General features: G+C 37.2%; 1 long non-coding RNA gene across 1 annotated transcript; it reads left to right on the top strand.

Annotated features, from left to right (window-relative positions):
- The first annotated feature begins 6,518 nt into the window (after positions 1-6,518).
- LOC125472324 lies at positions 6,519-7,979 on the top strand. The gene is made up of 2 exons (XR_007254237.1): positions 6,519-7,348; positions 7,513-7,979. It is a non-coding gene; the product is annotated as an uncharacterized LOC125472324 (long non-coding RNA).
- Positions 7,980-8,329: the final 350 nt, after the last annotated feature.

Genomic DNA, 8,329 nt, shown 5'->3' with positions numbered 1-8,329 from the left:
AATTCAAAAATCACATAAAAATTTGAAAAACATGTTTTGAAAAGCCTAAAAAGAGTGTTTTAAGTCGTTTTTGTGTCGTAGGTCACCTTCCAACACAATGATAAGGATTTGGTTTCTAATTGCATGACTGTTGAAAAGAGTTATAAACATGGAGAAAAGTTTGATTTACTCTTGGTATATGCTTGGTTATGGTTATAATGTATGACTTCACATGCAATCATAAAAGAAAAAAATTAGTTATGTAACATGCTTGAAGGAAGGAACTCAAACAAACGCTACAACCCTGAGAGACTTGAGCCTATAACGTTCTTTGGAGAGTATAATCTGTGATTTCTTGTTTTCTAAAGCTGTTGCATGATCTCATTATTCTTTGCTTGGTTACTACTTAGAAGGCGTTTCATCATATAGTTCCAAATGCTAGAACTCATGCCCGTTTCATTCAAAGCATGTTATTGATTTACATAACATATTCAAGATGAAGTTGTGTAATTGCCACCATAGCCAAATAACCTCACTTCCCATATTTCGTATATGTTGTAAGTTTTACCCCCGTTGAGCTTTGTTTAGCCTTTATTCTTTGTCAACCCACATTATCCTCACCTAGCCTAGTTTAGGACAATCCACACCTTTGTTCTTAGAAGATAGTGAGCATGACTTAAATGAATTCCTTTTGAGTTACATTATGCAAGAAAATGAGTGTGGGAGAAGGAATGCTTGTTCTTAAGTATGTTTTGAGTTTCAAAAGAAAAGAAAAACAGAAAAGAAAAGAAAGAAAGAAAAAAGAGCTTGAAAAAAATGAAAGAATGAGTGATTGAAGTAAGGGCTCAAAACACCAATTCTGGCCCTAAATTGTCTCCTTTTTTTTTTTTTGTTCCAAAGTTGAGTTTTCATTCAAAAGTGAATTCTAAGTTGATTCAATTGCCTTGCTCACTATTTCTTTAAGAACCTTTGTTTTCCATATCCCTTCTTTGTTATCCACACGCCCCAAGCCCCATTACAACCCGTGACTTCAATCTTGAGTGTTATGTGTTTCAATTTGTGGAGTTTGAACTTGGTATGAGCATATGGTGTCACTGGTTCTCGCGTCTAAGTAGTAGCATTCCATTCATGAGATCATAATCTAAACATGTTTATTAACTCCAAAAATTGCGTTCTTTGTGATACATATATGTGAGTGTTCGTTTTCATGTTTACATCAATCTTCTCACATATGACTAGATTAGGGTGTGTAGTTAGAAAATCTGAGTGAAAATTGACTGCATATCTTGTAAGGAATTGAGCAAATTCTCTAAGGCATGTTACTACATTCAAAACATGGTTTTAAATGCTTAATTGTGAACTAGTATGTGGTGACTATGATTAAGAATGTACTTAAGGGTAAAGATGGCTAAATTCTGTGGGAATAATAATTTTTAACTTGTCATGTGCATTGGAAATCCCTGAAACGATTGTTGGAAGGTGTAGGTTGTGTTTTACGTGTTTAGTGTCGTTTTGTTTATTTGTTTTTATTCTGTTTTGCTCGAGGACTAGCAAAAGATAAGTGTGGGGGAGTTTGATAGGAGCATATTTAGGCGACTTACTTAGCTTGTTTTCGTGCATCTATGTTGTTAATTCATAGTTGTTTTAGTAGTTTAAGCCATTTTCGTGTGTTTTTAGGTTCATATGGCTAAGGAAGCAAAAAGATGCATTTTGGAGCATTTTGGAGCAAAATTGGGCTTGGAATGGATAGCATATGATTGGAGCCAAAGTGTTGGACGAATTTGAAGGCCTTGTATTCATTTTGGACATAAAACAAAGGGCCTAGCCCATTCTCTCTTAAACCAACCCCAAGGCCATGCATTTCCTTCCAATTCCAAAGCCCACAATCACTTCAAAAGCCATGCAAAGAACCATCCATTCCATCAAAAACAATCCATCAATTCACATGCAAAACCACCATTAACACACATGCACCCAAACAAAGCCAACCTAGCTAACCCTACATGCATTCTTTATGCAACTCTTCATCATTCCACCATTCATTCTTTATTCCACAAACAAGTCACATGCATTTCCACCTTCCTACTTCATCATTTCACCACATTCTCCCTCTTTAACTCATTTCATTATTCATTCACTTTGCATCATTCAATTCCACCCCACATGCACCCTTTATTCTTCATCATTGCAACCATGGCACATTTACACCAACAAAACAACTCCCATGCCATGGCCTACTCATATTCCCATTTCCTTTCCAACATCTCACATGCATTTCCACCTTCCTACTTCATCATTTCACCACATTTTCCCTTTTATTTCCACATGCAATTCTTCATCATTGTAGCCACAAACACCTTAAACAAATAGCCATATACATCTCCACTCCTCCTATAAATACCCTTGCATTCATTCATTCAAATATCATCTCATTCACAACACAACAACACACCACAAACACATTCCTCTCTCCCTTAGAATCCAAAAACCATCTTCCATTTCCACCACTCCTCATCCATTTCCATAATTCCCCAATCCATTCAACACACCAACAACATCCCTTAGACCTTGTGCCACAATAAAGAGGAAGAGAAGAGTGCCTAAACGTTCATACAATTCAAGTTTGAGTTGTTGGAATGTTTAGGTGTTTCTTTGATTTCAATGCTTAAATTCAATTCTCTTTGTTTTTTTACGTATGAGGAATGGAAGAGAAGAGTGCCTAAACGTTCATACAATTCAAGTTTGAGTTGTTGGAATGTTTAGGTGTTTCTTTGATTTCAAAGTTATGAGGAACTAAACCCCCCCTTTAGCTAGGGGGTGATTCGAAATATATGTTTATGCTTGCAATATGATTTGAGTACTTCTAATTACGTTTCATAAGTTGTGAATTCAATTTGTTTAACTATTTGATTGATAACCTATTTATGTATGTTTATTGAGAGTCGACGCTTAATTTTCATGCATGAATTCGACGCTAGAATATAAGTGAGTTTCACGTAATAGTTATGAACTTATATTCACAAGTAGTGGAGGTTGCTTATAAACAATCGCGTTAAACAAATTCTTGGCATAAGTTTCATGCAATCATAGTAACGAATGCCTCGTCAACACTTATAGTTTTCATATTGCTTAATGATTCTTGCTTGTATCTCTATTATGCAATTCATGTAGGGAACTTGTGAGGAATGCTTTGGATTGTCGTATGCAATCATCCAATTCATTAACTTAAGGAAAACTTGACGGTTAATTTAAGCGGACCTAATTAACCCGGGGCGTTGAGAATTCATGGTTTATTGAAAAGCAATTGGAAATCGTTTTATATGCAAGTATAACATGTATGGAGATGAACCCCTTAGCTAGCCATTCCATCCATTCTATCCCTTTGTTTTATAATTCTTCCTAGTTTATTAACTTGTTTTGTTATTACAATTTTCATCAAAACACAATCCCCCTTTACTTTATTGTTCAATTTAGCTAGAAATCAATTTAGTTTATGTCTTTAAAGTATTTTGAGTCTTTTGGTTTGTCTTAGTGTTTTAACGTTTAGTTTCACATTCTTTGAGTCTAGTTTAGTGTTTTATATTGTTTTTACGTTTTTGAGTCAGTTTCCAAGAGATTAACAATCCCTCCTAATCCCCGGTCCAGAACGATCCCTACTTACACACTTCACTACAATTGACAAAAAGAGGGTTTAATTTGTGTGCGTATAATTCTCGCATCACCCATGTCATTTCCACCGATGATTTTGCTGTTAACGATTGATTCATCTCATGGTCAATATATCATTGACAGCAGAGCCACGAACCACGCCACCTCATCTCCTTCTTATTTGATGAATACATTAACCTCTAATTGCCGTCTGTATCTTTGCTGAGTGGAGCCAAGGCTCCAATCACAATGACAGGTGCTTTTCATTTCAATTACTCCATTGTTTAGTGGCCATCCTATTTTCCATGAGCGAACTCACTATATTGAGATTGATTGTCATTTTATACGTGATAGGGTTGATGGCATGATGGCTACTAGACATGTTGGTACAACATAGCTACTAGCAGACTTGTTTATGAAGCCGCTTGGAAATGAGAAGTTTTCAACTATGCTGCACAAGTTGCATCCATTCTCCAACTTGAAAGGGAGTGTTAAACAAAAATGATAAATTAGTTAAAATTAAATTATAATTGCAATTGCACTCCTAACTTGTAGAAGAAATTCTTGGTGTACAGAGAATGTAATTGTATATATTGTATTTAGGTATCAATGAAAGGATTACTCTAGCCAAATATAATTTTCTACACAAGTCTCTGGCATAATCTATTTCTTAGACAGAATTATCATTAGACGGCTGAACATATAATAAGTAGTGGATGCACTTTTCTATTTTTTGTTGAGAGTTGTCCCACATCGATGAGAGACAATGTTTGCTATGTGCTTATATGATCTTGGGCTACTCCCCATATTGCCAATTGGTTTTATGGTGGAACCTCAATTTCATCATGGTATCAAAGCAAGGTTGTCCACGTGTGAAGCCCAACGGCCACATGGGCGCCACGTCACCCAGTTGTTGTCCATGTGTAGGCTTGAAAATCCACCACACGTGCGGGGGCATGTTGAAGGTTGTCCCACATTGGTGAGGGACAAGGTTTGCTATGTGCTTATATGGTCTTGGGCTACTCTTCATATTGCCAATTGGTTTTATGGTGGAACCTCAATTTCATCATGATATCAGAGCAAGGTTGTCCACGTGTGAAGCCCAACGGCCACATGCGCTCCACGTCACCCAGTTGTTGTCCACGTGTGGACTTGAAAATCCGCCACACGTGTGGGGGCGTGTTGAGAGTTGTCTTACATTGGTGAGAGACAAGGTTTTCTATGTGCTTATATGATCTTGGGCTACTCCCCATATTGGTGAAACCTCAATTTCATCATGGTATCAGAGCAAGGTTGTCCACGTGTGAAGCCCAACGGCCACACGCGCGTCGCGTCACCCAGTTGTTGTCCACATGTAGGCTTGAAAATCCATCATACGTGCGGGGGAGTGTTGAGAGTTGTCCCACATTGGCGAGGGACAAGGTTTGCTATATGCTTATATGGTCTTGGGCTACTCCTCATTTTGCCAATTGGTTTTATGGTGGAAACTCAATTTCATCTCTTTTAAGATCATAATTTAGTGCATTTGCCTTTCTCAAGCCAGAAGAATGTGCATCAGCCAACCCAGGTGGAATAAACATAAATCAAGGAGCAAAATCCATTGCATCACTGATATAAATTCCTAATATTACCAAACATAAGTCAGGTCTGGCACTTTCCAGGAACCACAAGCGATATCAAGTGCCGACTGGCTAGGGTTGATTTTAAGGGCAAAATTAACGAACGATAAGGATGAATGGATGAAAGCATCATAGCAATATTGGCAGTGTTGGGCGTGACAGTGTTGGGTTCACCACTTTTCATTATGTTCCCCACTAAATCCTCTGGGCGTGGGCACTCAACACACTAAAAGAAATTAGACTTTCAAAGAAGAAATTGCAACTCCAATTTGGAGAAATGGAATTTTTAAGGCGAAGGTGGGAAACTTTTTCACCGTGTAGGGTTTTGATTCAAGGTGAAGAATGATGATAAGAAAGATTTAGGAAGGAGGCTCTACTTTAAACCATAGCCCTCAAGAATGACTTCTATGCATGGATATCAAATTTGTTTAAGAAGTCTATAGCACAAGGATGAAAAATATGTTAGTGGGGAAGGTGAGGATTTGATGAAATGAACGTGGCACTCACAACTATTGCATAATTCATCTGCTTTATTGCAGCCTTCCCTTGATTTTCTTTTTGCACTAGTAACCATTTCATAATTACAAGGACTTTAGGTATAGTGGCTAAGATATTTATCTCCACACCTAAAGTCTTAGCCTTGATTTTTCTTCCCTTAATATCCCATTAGCCTTCGCATCTATCTCCACATCTAAAGTCTTAGCCTTGATTTTTCTTCATGCACTCTTACCTTAATATCCCTCTAGCCTTCATGCACGCGCTCACGCGCATATAGAAGATATTTTTTGAATTACAACATACTATGCGTGATTTACACATTTTAAATATATTTATATGCGTAAATTGACAAAAGAAAAGTCAAATATTTGAAGTACATGAATAATTTTAGATCATGCTAGAAGAAACCCCTTATAAACCAATTAAAGCAGCTAAATTTATATGATAAAATCGGTTTCTATTGAATTTACATTAAGAATAGAGAAAATAATATTTAATAAACAATTGATTGAATCACATTATTGCTAGCTCATTGTGAGACTAAGCACATCCCCCTCTCCCTTAGTGTAGATAGCATCGTTTATTTAAAAAAAAAAAAACAATCATTTGATAATTAATTTAATCACATTATTATTCACATGCCAAAGGCCTTCTTTATAAAAAAAAAAACTGATTGAATCACATTATTGTTAGAACATTATGAGGCTAAGCCCATCCATTTCCCTTAGTATAGATAATATCGTTTGTTAAAAAAAAAAAAACAATTATCTGACAACTTATTTAATTACATTATTATCCGAGTGTGAAAGACATTTATTATAAACGGCATTACATGCCTATTAAGATGTTGGATTTTTTTGATTGAGGGGCAATTTTTTTCCTAATATTTTTGTCGAAGCCTGCAGTCAAACTTCAAACACGGCAAATCATTGTCCTAGTAAAACACAATTAACATCAAATTACCATCCATAATTCAAAATTAGCAGCCTAATTATTACCAATCCAACGGCCAAAGAATCGAGTCAAAATCCCAACGGCTGCGATTGATTTAGTCAACTGGGATGTGGCTGGTTGGCCCATCGTACTGTTTCGGAATCTAATCCAACTTCCCCAGAAATATCTGACTGCTGCCCGTAGTCAGTCCCAGTGACTGCCCGAACACTGACTCGTCAGCACCCAGTCTCGCTCCGGGCAGCTCCAAACTCCAAAGCTCTCTCTCTCCTCCCTCTTCTCTTTCTCTCTCTACACTTGGAAATACATAAATGTGAAACCTTTCATTCGGCGAGGAATGGAGGCCGCCACCTTCTGCCTTCAGGTAAAGGTGGCTCAAAGATATTGCTGAATGAAGTTCTCCCATTGACTCCATTGATAAGAGAAAAACAGAGAGGAGGAGGAGAGATAGAGAGAGAGAGAGAGAGAGAGAGATGGGTCAGGGGTTGAGTTGCAGAGAGAGTGACGAACATGGGCTGTTCCGAGCCGTAAAATTTGGGGAGCTGGACACCGTGGAAGCTGTGTTAGAGAGAGACCCAACTCTCCTCGGCCACTCCATCGTCTACGACCGCCACTCTGCTCTTCATATCGCCGCCGCTAACGGCCAGATCGAGGTGGATTCTTCATTTGCTTCATTGGGATTTCATCAAATCAGTGATTGTTCCCAGTTTTTCTGGATTTTGGGCAATTGTGTTTTTCTGGGTTTTTGATTCTTGGTGGGAAATAACTTTTATTTTTCGGAAATCTTTACGCGGTTTGAATGTTTGATTAATGACAGAGAAAATTGAAGAGATAGGTAGAAAGATTGTCAGGAGAGGATCAACTTTCTCTCTTGGGCCGAGTCCAAATTCCGGTGGGATTGGCCGGAATCAGCAAAACTCCGCCAAAAAAAGTCACTGTTCTAGGCTCCAATCTTTGAACACAGTTGATTTTGAGGTGTGGGTGTCATATCAGATGGAAGAGAGTTCTGATACGAATCTATAGGCTCCGACCTTGCGTGATTTCGTTACCGTATGAAAAAGTTACGATGAAATTAAGTTTTGCAGTGGAAGAATGCAGGAGGGAGGAGTATAAGAACAGCAGTGCAGCTGCTGGTCTGCACGCAGGAAGGAAGGTGACTTGTTTGGTATTTTCACTATGATAAAATAATAATTATTTAAAAAAACTGTTTATATGACGAAAATATCCCTATATTATTTGATGTATTATTTTGAACTTCTTACTAACTTTTTTGTTTTGAGGGCATTTGTGTTCAAAAAAATTTGTCGAAACCAGTGACACCAAAATTGGCATTTGGCTTTATATATAAAAGATATTCCCATGTATTAAAAAAATACAATTAACAACTCGCCTAGTATAATATACAATGTTATTAATTTATTGTCCAATAACATAATTTTAGTAATTGATATTTAGAACGTCAAAATTATAAACCATTAACTAATGAAAAAAATTACATAACTAGAAAATGTGAGATGGTAGAAAAAATTCGGAATGTTTATTTATAATTAGATCAATTTTCCATCACAGAAGGAGTTAAGTCAGGGACACCAATAGACATATGATGCCTCTGCCCATGGCCCCCGCCTCCAATT

Source organism: the organism of the source record quoted next, unplaced genomic scaffold (assembly GCF_019419815.1).
Source record: "Pyrus x bretschneideri cultivar Hongxiangsu unplaced genomic scaffold, Pyrus_bretschneideri_v1 Contig7, whole genome shotgun sequence".
Classification (NCBI taxonomy): Eukaryota; Viridiplantae; Streptophyta; class Magnoliopsida; order Rosales; family Rosaceae; genus Pyrus; species Pyrus x bretschneideri.
This window is presented reverse-complemented; position numbering and strand designations above follow the sequence as displayed.